The 13,766-nt window shown below is 42.5% G+C and overlaps 1 protein-coding gene across 15 annotated transcripts in view; it reads left to right on the plus strand.

The window, feature by feature from the left end:
* PTPRT (protein tyrosine phosphatase receptor type T) overlaps nucleotides 1-13,766 on the plus strand; it is a 1,114,373-nt gene that overhangs the window by 304,420 nt on the left and 796,187 nt on the right. The gene's annotated exons all lie outside the window — the stretch shown is intronic.

The raw sequence follows: 13,766 nt of genomic DNA on the forward strand, positions 1-13,766 counted from the left end.
CATAAATATTGGATCATGCTAATACAATCTTCTGAGCTTTTCTAAATAGAGGCATTTGATAATGATCACTGAAATTATTCTGTCATGATGTGCCTGTGGATTTCAGCGGCTCTGTGTGCCGCTTAGGCAGAGAGGCATGAAAGCGAATTTGGATTAGGTGAAACTGTTTGTTCTTCTTACAGGCAAAGGCTGAAATCTTGCTTTTCTTTCTGTAAAGCCAGCAGTTCTCCTCGTCTTAGAAATCAAGTTTGAGTCTGTTTATTCAGATGTTCCACAGCTTTTTGCCCATCCCCTTTGTGTGACGAGCTCTATGCTATACTTGGTCCCGGTAAATCAGTCCATGTCATTTTGGGACTTAATCCTGCTGATGACCTCCCCTGGCACATAGGATGAAATCTGAAATCCTTGCCATGGCCTATAAGAACCTGCATGATCCAGTGTCTTCTGCAGGCCCCTTTTCTTCTCCTCTCTCATATCTGGTGTGTGTTAGTTCCTCAGGTGTGTCAGATTTTTTCTTGGCATGGGTCCTTTGCACATACTGTTCCTTGTTCCTTCTCATCAGAATTTGTTTTCTCAATTCTTCACTTTGCTGATTTCTCTTTCATTCTTTCGTTCTCTCATTCTCTCTCTCTCTCTCTCTCTTTTTTTTTTTTTTTTTTTTTTTTTTTGAGATAGAGTGTCGCTCTCTTGCCCAGGCTGGAGTGCTATGGCATTATCTCAGCTCACTGCAGCCTCCATCTCCCTGGTTCAAGTGATTCCCATGCCTCAGACTCCCAAATAGCTGAGACTACAGGCACATGCCACCCTGCCTGGCTAATTTTTGTAGTTTTAGTGGAGATGGAGTTTTGCTGTATTGGCCAGGCTGGTCTCCAGCTCCTGACCTCAGGTGATCCTTCCGCCTCAGCCTCCCACAGTGCTGGGATTACAGGCATGAGCCACCTCATCTGGCGCTTTGCTGATTTCTTTACATCTCAGCTCGCAGGACTCCTCAAGGCAACTTTCCCTTATCCGTCTGTCTAAAGATGGACTTCCTTCTTATTCTCACTCATAACGTCCTGTTCTTTGCTTTCAAAATCCTTATCATGGTTCTCAGGTCAGTATATTCCAATCTTACACAACAGCTGAGTGATCCCAGGGTCTCAATTCTTCTGCCTCAGTTTCCACATCTTTATCTTGGGGACCCATCCGAGAGTTAAATGGAGGATGTCTGCATGAGTGTGAACTGTCTGCCTGGAGTGGGGGTTAGTCAATATTGGTTTTCCTAAGTGTTTTCTGGTTCTTTCAATCTCTGGGGCTGGAAGTCTAAGTCCACCTGAGACCTTGCCCCCACTTCGAGCTCACTGATGCTGCTTTACAAAGGCGAGCTGCTCAGCAGGTGTCTGCTGTGGGTCCTGACAGGCCAGAGAGGCTTTTCAAGTCCAGGATGCATTGCTGCATCGAGGGCTTAGACCTTTCCTCCAGCCCTGCTCTGTGAATTGAATGTTACGTACAACCACTGTTATTTGCCATTGAAAGTAATGGCGAAAACTGCAGCTACTTTTGCATCAACCTAAATACATGCTTTTCCTCATCTCTCTCTGTGGAAGAAGCTCTTGCACTAGCATTCCAAGCTTCAGACCTGGTTTCGCCACCTTATCTTTCCTGAGGCTGTCACAGAGGAGCAGGGGTTACTACACTCACTCACAAACCCTCTCTCTAGCTATCTATCCTGCCTATGGAACGAAGTGCAGCTGCCACCAGTTCCTAGCTCTGCCTTCCCCATCTTTGGCATGGGTTTCCACAAGTCAGGCCTGAGGTACAGCCCTGAATTACAGCCCAGGGCCCAGCAGGAGGGTATCCTGGGAGCTGAGGATACCCTCAGCTAAGTGCTGGAGGTATCCTTTGGAAAGGGCTGAAGCCGGAAGTAGTGGGGCTTGGGTGGCTTGCTTCTATATCCTTCAAATATTTATAGGACATTCTTTTAAGCATGAGGTGTGGATTAGGGTTGAATATCAGGCTGCAAAATCAGGTACATAAGAAATGCTCACTTATTTCTCTTCTTTACATAAACCTGAATCTGACCCTCAGTCTCCAGGGAGGTGAGACTACATTTTAGGCGCTGTTGGAGCCCCCTCTTCCCTAGGGTTCTATGAGTTTCCTGGGGTTTAAGCAGACTGTTGTGATTTTCTCTGGGAAGCCCGCTGCTGCATTCCCTTTAGGTCTAGTGATTCTGCTGCTGCTTTCTCAGGCTAGGAGCCATTGACACAGCCCAGCCAGCCCAGGTGCACCACCCACCAACCCCCCTGGGCCTGCCCCTCCTAAGGTACTGCCATGGAGCAGTGTGGCACCAGCAGATCCATACTTCCTACCTTCATAAAATGGGAGAACTTCTCTCCTCACCGTCTTAGCCTTCTGAAGCACGCCCTTCTTGGCCCAGTCCTTCCAGACCCCAGCAGTCTCTGTTAAGTAAGTTTAGAGTTAGGAAAAAGCAAAGGAGAAAGGAAGGAAGCCTTGATTTCAAGCAGCTTCTTCTATTTTTCCTACACACATTTCTAGAGCAGAAAAACACAAAAAGCTTAGTGTGTTTCCTGATTGGAAGGGGCAGGAGTTGGGAGAACACACACACAGGTGACACACATGCACACACACACACACACTCACATATACATTTCAACCAACTAGCGTGTCATGGAAGCAGCACCGTCTCCAGGGTGGTCCTGGCCTGTTCCTTCACACCGTGGGGCCTTTGCCTGTGGGTTCCTGCCTTGCTCTAACTGCTGATCTTTCTAAAGAGAGGGTTGAGGTCTGTTTTGGTTGAATGGTGTCTCCTAAAAAGATAAGTTGAAGTCCTAACCCCTGATATCTGTAAATGTGACACTTATTTGAAAGTAAGTCTTTATAGAAATGATCAAATTAAGATGAGGTCTTGCTGGTCATATTGGGTTCTAACCCAGTATGACTGGTAGAGGCAAAGACACACACACACATACGGAAGGAGGCCATGTGGAGACGGCAGTGGAGATCGGGGCAATGCGGCCATAAGGCAAGGAATGCTGAGGCTTGTCAACAGATACCATATGACTTTCATTGGTCATATGAATTTCTGTTCATATGACGGAACCCGTCAGGCAAGGCAAGGATGGGTTCTTCCCTAGAGCCTTTGGAGACAACGTGGCCCTGCCAACATCCTGATGTTGGACTTCTGGCTTCCGGAACTGTGAGACAATAGGTTTCTGTTGTCTTAAGCTACCCAGTTCATGGTAATTTTTAATAGCAGTTCTTGGAAACTAAAACCAGGTCAGTTACACATAAGTACCCTGACCCCATCACCTACCCAGGTCACCTTTTCCGCACGAGCACTGTAAGTATTGGAAGCTTTGCTTTCTTCTGTTTTTTTGTTTTGTTTTTTTGAGACGGAGTCTCACTCGGTCTCCCAGGCTGGAGTGCAGTGGCAGGATCTCGGCTCACTGCAAGCTCCACCTCCCAGATTCACACCATTCTCCTGCCTCAGCTTTCCAAGTAGCTGGGACTACAGGCATCCGCCCCCATGCCTGGCTAATTTTTTGTATTTTTAGTAGAGACAGGGTTTCACCGTGTTAGCCAGGATGGTCTCAATCTCCTGACATCATGATCCACCCACCTTGGCTTCCCAAAGTGCTGGGATTACAGGCGTGAGCCACTGCACCCAGCCAGCTTTGCTTTCTTCTAAGGGACCTGGCATTTACTACTTGTCCACTTTAACCAAGAAGTGGGATAGGCATCGTCCTGTACAACATTTCATCTAATGTCCCACCATCCCATGAGTTCAGAGATATTGTTGCTTGTTTTTGAGAAAACAGAGTCCCAGAGAAGTGAAGCAACTGGTCCAAGGCCATGTGAGTTTTATGTGGCCGAGGAGTCAGGCTTAATGTCCAGGCTAGAGAAATATATATTGCAGACATGGTACTATCATCAACTAAGCATCTCTTAAAATTTTTTCTCCTTGCAGTCATGATTTATGATGGCAAAAATAATGTGTATTCATTGTAGAGAAAATGTACAATAGAGATAACTATAAAGAATGAAAATCATATGTTCACACAAACTCGTGGAAATATCTATTTTGCTATATAATGCTTTTTTCTTTAGCATTTTCCCATGTCATTAAATATTCCATAAATGCATGTTTTCTAAAGGTTTCATAGTTTCCCATTGCAATGACTGTTCCACAATTTATTTTGTCACCCCGTACTGTTGCATATTTAAGTCCCTTCCAGTTACTCCTGAATCATGTTGCAGTGAGTATTCTTGTACATACATCTCTGTGCTCATCTCTAATAGAAGTAATCAAATTTGTTTTCATATGCATATATTTCTGTATTCCCTTATGTACCCAAAACAGAATGATTGTGTATTATCTTTGACATCTGGAGAAAGAATATCATCCACGTGGCAAACATGTAGTCCTGGACATTTGCCCATGACTTGATGGTTGGGAAAATGCTTTGCAAATTCTGAAACACTGAACACAAGCCAGGCACTGGTGATGGTCCCCTGATTGCACCTTATTCTAGCTCTTAGCTTAGGTACCCCCTGGGCTTTAGCAAGAATCGTGTTGGAAATATTGTCAAATAGAATGGTCCAAGCGCTGGTCAATCAAGGTGGATGCTAGCTGTAAAAAGCTGTGTGGGCTCCCTCGTGTTTATTGGATGAACTGCAAGCCTGTTCACGGGTCATAGACAGAGCTAGCTTCGGTTCTTGTAGGCAGGGACAACATTGTATTTATATTTGTAACCACAATGCTGGGGCTTAGTAGGTAGTGGCAAATGTTTGTTAGATGAATTGCTCTTATTAATAATTGAACTTTCTCATGATGCGACCCTAGCATGTATCTCGAGCCTCAGTGCCCCCTCCTGCCCTTTTCTCTTTCCTTTCCCCTTCTGTGTAATCACACGAGAGCAGCCTTTGTGTTATTGTTTTGGGAGTCCAGTCTCCAACCCTGTTTCCTGATTTGGGGTATCTCTCATTGTGTTGAGTCTCAGTGGATTGTGTAGCTCGCTGAGAGGTGAAGGTGCAAGCTGCTCATCATTTCCTGGCAGCCTAGGTGTGGCTGGATAGGTAACCTGGATAGGTAACCCAGGCCTTTTCATCTAGGAAGGATGGGCCAGCAGCCAGAGGCTGGAGAACTGGGGTGTGCAGTAGTAGGAGTGGTGTCTGGCCATGGTGTTTGTGCTGTGAGGTTGCTGAACTTCCTGCTTGTTGGTCTACCGGAACTGCCTTTTTGTTCTGCTTATGTTTCAGGCCTGATCCTTCAGCTTTCTGTTCATTATGAGCTTCTCAATGTTCTTCCAGAAACTTCATATTTTTAAAAGATAGTCATAGTTAATATCTCTTGTTTCAACCACAAACCCTGCAGGTCACGCTGTTGTGCCTTTGTACGTGCTGATCCCCAAGGCTAGAGCACAGCTCCCCTTCCCCTTCCTCCTAAATCGAAACCCGGCACAAATGTCACCTCCTCCAGGAGGCCCTCCCTGACTCCCCTCACAACATTTACCTCGCTACCATGTTTCTGTAGCTGAGTTTATCGTATGTTGTCTCTGATTCCCCACTAGGCCTGTGAGCGGCTCCGGGGCATGGACTGCCTCTCATTGCTGAATTCCTTATGTCCTACGTGGGGCCTGGAATAAGGAAGGTGGTTATTTAACAATAACTGAATTATTGTTAAAGTTATTAGTGTTGGGAAAGTTGGGAGAAAGTGGTTTCAGGGGAACCCTCGAGGGGCTACCACTTTCTTTGGCATTTTCATGGCACCTGGGGCATCTGTAGCTTTGCTATCTTGAGCCTGACTCTGAGCTTGGTGAGGCTTTGGTCAGGATGGGCCACTTGGTCCCAAGCCTGATTGGTCTGGGTTCTTCTGCTCTGAAATTGGTCCCAGGATCCTTGGGGCAAATAAAGAGACCCTGGAGATGACCCCTTCCTTTGCTGTGGGGCCTGGCACACTCTCACGAATGTGTGCCACTGCTTGTGACAGCTGTAAGAGGCTCCTCTTGGGAAGATATGATCTATTCTCAGATTGACCTACTCTTCCTTTAATATGAGGCTTACAATAAAATGATATGGAAGTATGGGGCTTTAAGTGTCCTTCATCACACCTGATACTATTATTGATTGATTTAAAGTTGTAAGTTCTTATGTTCCCATTTAGCCATTGTTGAGTCAGTACATTTTTCTTTCCTCTTTAATGACAAAATATTTTATATTTTTTCTTAAAAAATGCTGAGTTTCAACGTATAAGTTATGTCTCTCCACCCTCATCACAGTTAGCCTAAATATCACCATTAACATATTGATGTGTTTTGAGAGAGAAAGGGAGAGAGTGAAGGAGGAGGGAGAGAGGGAAGGAGGAAGACAGAGAGTATCTGTTTGTGGTAATAGTAACAGAGATTTGCTACTTACGTAGTGCTTAGTATGTGTCAGGTACTATCCTAACTGCTTTAACTATAGTAACTTATTTAATCTTTGCAACAGTCCTCTGATGTAGATGCTGTTATCTGCATTTTACAGATCAGGAAACCTAGGCACAGAAAGCTTGAATGACTTGCCCAGGTCATCGTTAGCATATGGAGGAGGCAGGACGTGCCCTCAGAAAGGGTCCAGGCTGTGCTCTGGACAGCTGCACGGTGGCTGCCTAGGAGTGCAGACAATGAATAGAGTCATAGCTCCCAAACCCTTCTGTCATCCATCTCTTTTTATGCCACTATATTCAGAGTTAGTTTTCACCATCCAAGGTTACATGATACTCTCCTGGGTGAATGTACCATGGTTTTTTGAACTAATACCTAAGAGATGGAGGTAGGAGAAGAAAGAAATGCCAAAGTGCCTCTTGTGTGCCCAAATAGAAGGCAAGATCTTTGTCTCCAAACAGCTCTGAGAAAAGTTCTTACAAAACATCTCATATTATGAGATGGTTTCTTGTGTACTCAGAGCTATAAAATTAATTGAAGAAACTACATTAGCCTGCAATGACCCCAATCAGTGCTAGTTTGGGATGGTTACAGGGATCACAGAATTGGTAGAAAAGGCAAGGAAATTGAACGCAGGTTTAGTAATAATTCCGGAGGATATGACCAACTAATGGTGGGTATTGGTAATGGTTATGAACAAGTGTCCTAACAATGGCTTTGAAAAGCAACATGATGTCCTTGTGGTGATCAGAATATACAGCTGCCAGATAAATGGGAAAACCAGTCTGTGCTAGTATCCACATAGATGCTTGCCTTGACACTCAGTTTTCTGCGACATCATACCTAGATTCAAAAAGTATTATATTCCAGATGGTGTAATGGGAAGCGAAAGTGATGGAGACTGGCATCATTCAACTTAAAAAGTGCTTCTTCTGATGGCGAACACTGGTGCATTTGACGAGATAGAATAAAGGGGTTCTCTGGGAGGTGGAGATTGCAGTGAACCGAGACTGCACCATTGTACTCCAGCCTGGGCAACAAGAACAAAACTCCATCTCAAAAAAAAGAAAGAAAGAAAAGAAAAGAAAAGAAAAGGGTTCTGAAGTCTATGGGAATGGATAATAAACCACTATTTCTTCTTTTAACCTAACATGTGTATACCACTTCCTGGACAGTGTTCTAAGGGCTTTACATGCTTTTACATCGTTTAATACTTCAACAACACTGTGAGCTGGATGTTATTAGCACACCTGTTTTAAAGAGGAGGAAACTGAGGCCCAGAATGTCAACTCTGTCAAAAGTGAGTAGTAAATTGGAGGAGCTGAGATTTGAATTCAGGCCGTCTGGATGCAGAATCTGTGCCCTGAACCACTCTCTATTTTTGAATTAATATTTTATGAAACACGTGATTTTAAATATGTATGTGTAATTAAATTGTATATTCGATACCATAAGTGGACTTTTGCCTAATTCAATCATCTATACACTTAAAATTTTATTTATTAAAGTTGCCTGAAAACTTTTTTTGGAGGGAGGATGTCTTCTCACTGGAAAAATGGAAGAAATGCTTTACTTTTAGTGGAGGATTGATCCTGTCAGTTTGTTGAATTGTCTAAGTCTGTCAGTGTCTACGTAAATGCAGATACAGTGAACCTGCATGTTGTTTGGAATAAATTCTTTGAAAAGGAACCATCATAAAAACAGTCTTGTGTAGGAGACACATTTAACAGGACCACAAAGATGATGTCCTACAGGATTCCTCTGTTTCCTGCTGCTTCAACTTTAGCCACTCTCAGGGCAGCCTGAGAGGAAGATGTTGCTGAGAATCATCCTGATCATGGTGATGCTGGCTGGATGCTGATGCTGGGCGATATCTTCATGGACCATTCAACCGATTGGGCTGCCACTGCAGGGGCTAGAGCTCCTCCAAGTGAACCTTTCATTTTTAAATGTGTGATCTTTCTTTTCTTTAGTGAGGAAATAGGTTTTCATTATGCTTTGAATACTGTAGTATTTTGAATTATAAATATGCATTCTAAGATATTTGGTAAGAAAATAGTTGTGTAGTATAAATGTAGTCTTTTTTCCCTAATTTAGTAAAAATAAGATGGCTGAGATGTCTCTAAAAAACAAAGTCCAACAATTTGGAAAATTCAGTAATCCACCGAGGTCCCATTCACAGTATTTAATCTGATGGTCATTAGCCACACATGGCTGCGGAGTACTGGAAATGGGGCTAGTCCTGTAAGTATAAAGTACACATCAGATTTCAAAAACTTATTATGAACAATTCATGTAAAAACATCTCATTAATAATGTTTATGTTGATTGCATGTTGAAATGTTTATATTTTAGAAGTATTGGGTTAGGTAAATTATTAAAATTAACCCATTTCTTTTTACTTTTTTAAATGTGCCTACTAGAAAATTTAAAATTGCATATGTGGCTCACATTATGTTTCTGTTGGTCAACACTGTTCTAGATTATCAGATTTTTATGACGTCACTTGTATTCCCACCGTCAGGGATGTCTCTCTTTGAGAATACTAACAGCTAGCATTTATGAAGCACTCATTCTGTGCCAGGTACTTTAAAGCCTTGTTTCCTTTATGGTTCACAAAACCCTATGCAGTGTAGGTACCATGTGTTCCCACTTTGTAGATGGAAAATTGAGGCCTGAAGAGATTAAGCAACTTGCCCTTCATCATAAAGGTTGGAAGTGTCAGGAAGGGGATTTGAACCAAAGCAGCTCAACTCAGTGGCACCCACTGATGACTCCCAGGCATCCACCTTCTGCTACATGGACACAAGACTTCTGTCTCTGCCTTGCTGTGTTGACTTGAACCTCTGGACCTCAGTGTTCTTACCCAGGATTGGATGGAAACTTGTGATTTTAAATATGTATACCATATTAACAACAGAGCTACCTCAGGCCCCTCTAGCTCTGTTCTTCCTGTGGTTATTATTGTAGTTCTGTGTGGGCTGCAGGCACATGGTGGAGTTGGGTAGGCATTGTCTCTACTGCCAGGCCTTTGGTTAGCATGGCCTTCTGCCTAGTGGCTAAGGAAGCATCCCTGGGAACTCATCCCAGATCTGTCACTAACCTCAGACTTTGAGCTGCCTTTCTCTGGGCTTCCTACACCCACTTCTGTGAAATGGATCTAAAAATAAGGAGCCCTGGATTCTGTCCTAGCTCTGCCATTAACTTGCTCCGTGACCTTGGGCCACACATCATCCCTTCCTGGGCCTTATTGACCATTGTAAGATCAGAAGTCAATTTCTTCTGACTCTAGCATTCTTTGACTTGTAATTTATGAATCAAGAAGAAGGCATTTTTAAATACAGGAATTTAGTGATACATTTATAAAATAAAACATTGATGAAAACTCCTGTGGTCCTAACCCCTCCATTCGTCTGTTTGTCAAGCAGGGCAACTGCTTCTGCTTCCTCGCAGAGGAATTTGTCTTCATGAGTGTATGGAGGTGGGGCACCTGACGTATAATCTATCCCTGAGAGCCCAGACCTTCACAGAAAGATAAATCTCTCAGCTGAGCTTAAGGCACGTACTCTGTACTCACGCATCCTTGGAGAGCTGCAATGATCTATCACATGCCCCATTAATATCACAGGTACAACTACAGAATTTATTTCCCCACAACTACTAATCAGTGAGACATTTGGTAATTGAGAGAAATTACCCTTTTCTAAAAAGACCTCCTATTTTCCCTCTTCATCTACCCAGTTTTGACACTGTGCTCTGTGCTGACACAATCATGCTTTATGTTTGGAAAGCAGCAGATACTTGAGCAAACTGTTTTTAAAACTTTCCTCAAATCTGCCAATATCTTTTAAAATTGCTTCCTTTCCTAGGTGTTGTGTTTCCTTATTAAGAAATCCAAATTGCACTTTCTCAGGATTCAAAGCCTTGTCATCGGTGAAACAACTTGTGAAAGCTATGAACAAGCAAGAATATGTTATGTCTTTTAAGAAATCTGAGAATGTCTAAGGTTAAAATAAGACCTGTAGCTTCCAAGAACTTTCTAAATCATAGCTGCAAAAATATATAAGCATGATGTGTCCATCAGTTTGGATTTAGGTGGGAAAACAGAAACCATTCTAGGTATTTCAATCAGGAAGGGGTTTAATACAGGGTATTAGAGGTTTATAAACCTTTGAAACTCTCACATGCATGGTCAAATAATCTTCAACAAGGGTGCCAAGACTACACAATGGAGAGAAAATAGTTTCTTCAACAAATGACATTTAGTAAATTGAATATCCATACGTAGCAGAAGGAAGTTGGATCCTTATCTTACACCATACACAAATATTAACTCAAAATGGATTAAAGACCTAAACATAAGACAGAAAACTATAAAACCCCTGGAAGAAAATGTAGGTAGAAAGTTTTATGATGTTTATTTGGCAGCGATTTCTTGGATATGACACCAAAAGTACAAGTGATGAGCAAAAATAGACAAATGAGACTATATCTAACTTAAAACTTATGTGTTTCAAAGGGAATAGAATTAAAAGACAACCTATGGAATGGGAAAAAATATTTGCAAACCATATATCTCATGTGGGGTTACTCTCTGGAATACATAAAGAATGCCTACCACTCAACAATAATGAAACAACCTGTTTTTTGTTTTTAAAAGAAGGGCTAAAATAGACATTTCTCGAAAGAAGATAAAAAAATGGCAAGAAACATGAAAATATGGTCAGGCACAGTGGTTCATGCCTGTAATCCCAGCACTTTGGGAGGCCGAGGCGGGCAGATCACTTGAGGTCTGGAGTTCAAGACCAACCTGGCGACCCCCCCCATCTCTACAAAAAATACAAAAATTAGTCATGCATGGTGGCGTGTGGCTGTAATCCCAGCTACTCAGTCGGCTGAGGCAGGAGAATTACTTGAACCCAGGAGGTGGACGTTGCATTGAGCCAAGATTGTGCCACTGCACTCTAGCCTGGGTAACAGAGCAAGTCTCTATCTCAAAAAAAAAAAAAAAAAAAAAAAAGAGAGAAAAAAAAGAAAAGAAAACATGTTTAGCATCACTAATCATTAGAGAAATACAAATCAAAACCACAATGAGATATCACCTTACACCCATTAGGGTGGCCACCATAAAAAGACAAACAAAAAGAAATAAATGTTGTCAAGGATCTGGAAAAATTGGAACTTTTGTATATTGTTTGCGAGAATGTAAAATGGTATAGTCTATATGGAAAACCAAAAATAAAAAATAGAACCACCATATGATCTAGCAATCCCAATTCTGGAAATAGAATCATGTATCATTTAATGATGGGAATACATTCTGAGAAATGAGTCATTATGCAATTTCATCATTGTGTGAACATCATAGACTGTATTTTTGTAAACCTAGAAGCTATAGCCAACTATCCACCTAGGACAACCTTCATATGTGCAGTCCGTCATTGACGGAAACACCATTATGCTACACATGTCAGTATATCTAAAATAATTGAAAGCAGAATCTTGAAAATATATATACGCACTCATGTTAATTGTAGCATTATTCACAGTAGCCAAGAGACAGAAGCAACCCAGATGTTCATCAACAGATGGATGGATAAAGAAAATGTGGTATACACATGCAATGGAATATTACTGAGCCTTAACAAGGAAGGAAATCCTGGCACATGCCACAACATGGATGAACCTTGAAGACGTTAAGAGAAGTAAATCAGTCATCAATAACACGTACTGTATGATTCTACTTATGTGATGTATCTAGAGCTGTCAAACTTACAGAAATAAAAAATAGAATGATGGTTGCCAGGGGCTGGGGAGAGGGAGGGAGATAGGGAATTGTTCAGTGGTGCCTTAGACCATTCATGCTACTATAAAAAGTGCCACAAAATGGGTAATTTATGAATAATAGAAATCTGTTTCTCACAGTTCTGGAGGTTGACAAGTCCAAGATTAAGGCATCATTACGTTTGGTGTCTGATGAGGACCCCATTTCTACTTCAAAGATGGTGGCTTGAATGCTGTGCTCTCACATGGAAGGACAAAAAGGGAGTACCTAGTTCCCTCCAGCTCTTTTATAATGTTGCTTATCTCATTCATGAGGGCTCTGACCTCATGACTTAATCATCTTTTAAAGGCCCCAACTCGTAATACTATCACATTAGAGTTTAAGTTCCAGCATGTGAATTTTGTAGGGACACCTGCACTTAAGCCACAGTGTTCTCCTCCAGATCCCCCAAAATCTATGTCATTCTCATATACAAAATACATTCATTCCATTCCAGTAGCCCCAGAAGTCTTCTTCCTGTATCAGCTTTAAAGTGTAAGTCCAAAGCATCATCTAAATTAGATATGATTCATCTTGAGGCAAATTGCTTTCCAGCTGTGTGCCTGTGAAATCAAACAAATTGTATACTTCCAAAATACAATGTTTGGACAAACACAGGATAGACATCCTTATTTTAAAAGAGATAAATAGGCAAGAAGAAAAGGATAACAGGTCTCAAGTAAGTATAAGACACAAGAAGACAAGCAGCATTAAATCCTGAGGCTTGAGAATGATCTTCTTTGACTCTATGTCCTGCCTTTTGGACACCATGCAGCAAGGGTGGGCCAAAGTCCCAGGTAGCCCCATTCTTCATGGCTTTGCTGGGTGCACCCCACAAAGCAGCTCTCAGTGGTTGAGGTTGGGTGCCTGTGTCTCTCCCAGGCTTGTGTTGCATGATGGTGACTCTACAAGTCTGAGGTCTCAAGGGTTGTCTGTCTCCATGGCTCCATGAAACATTGCCCTAATAGGGGTTCTCTGCAGTGGCTCCATTCCTAAGGCTCCACAGAATTGCATTAGTGAGGGTTCTCACAGCATCCCCATCCACCCTGGCAGTTCTCTGTCTGGGCACTGAGGCTTTCCAGGGCATCTTTTGAAATCAGGGTGGAGGTAGCCATGCCCCCACGGCTTATGTACTCAGCATACCTGCCAGGGTCAACACCATGTGGATGCCACCAAGTTTGACTGTTGCTGCCCTCTGGAGGGGAAGCCTGAGCCACACTTGGACCCACTCGAGTCACATATGGGGCATCTAAGGAGGACTACACCAGAATTCAGTAAGCAGAGACTTGAGGTGGCACAGAGCAGTGAGTCTCATGGGTGCCCAAGATCCCTTTTTTGATATAGTTTTGTCCCTCAGGCCTTGGCATTCTGGGCCTGTGATGGGAGTGACAACTTTAGAGATCTTTGAAATGCCTTCAGAGTCATTCTTCCATTGTCTTGATAAATAGCATCTGGCTTCCTTCCATCCATACTAATATCCTTATTAGGCATCTTAATATTTTTATTAAACATTGACTTGG

The sequence above is a fragment of the Chlorocebus sabaeus genome, chromosome 2, assembly GCF_047675955.1.
Source record: "Chlorocebus sabaeus isolate Y175 chromosome 2, mChlSab1.0.hap1, whole genome shotgun sequence".
Classification (NCBI taxonomy): Eukaryota; Metazoa; Chordata; class Mammalia; order Primates; family Cercopithecidae; genus Chlorocebus; species Chlorocebus sabaeus.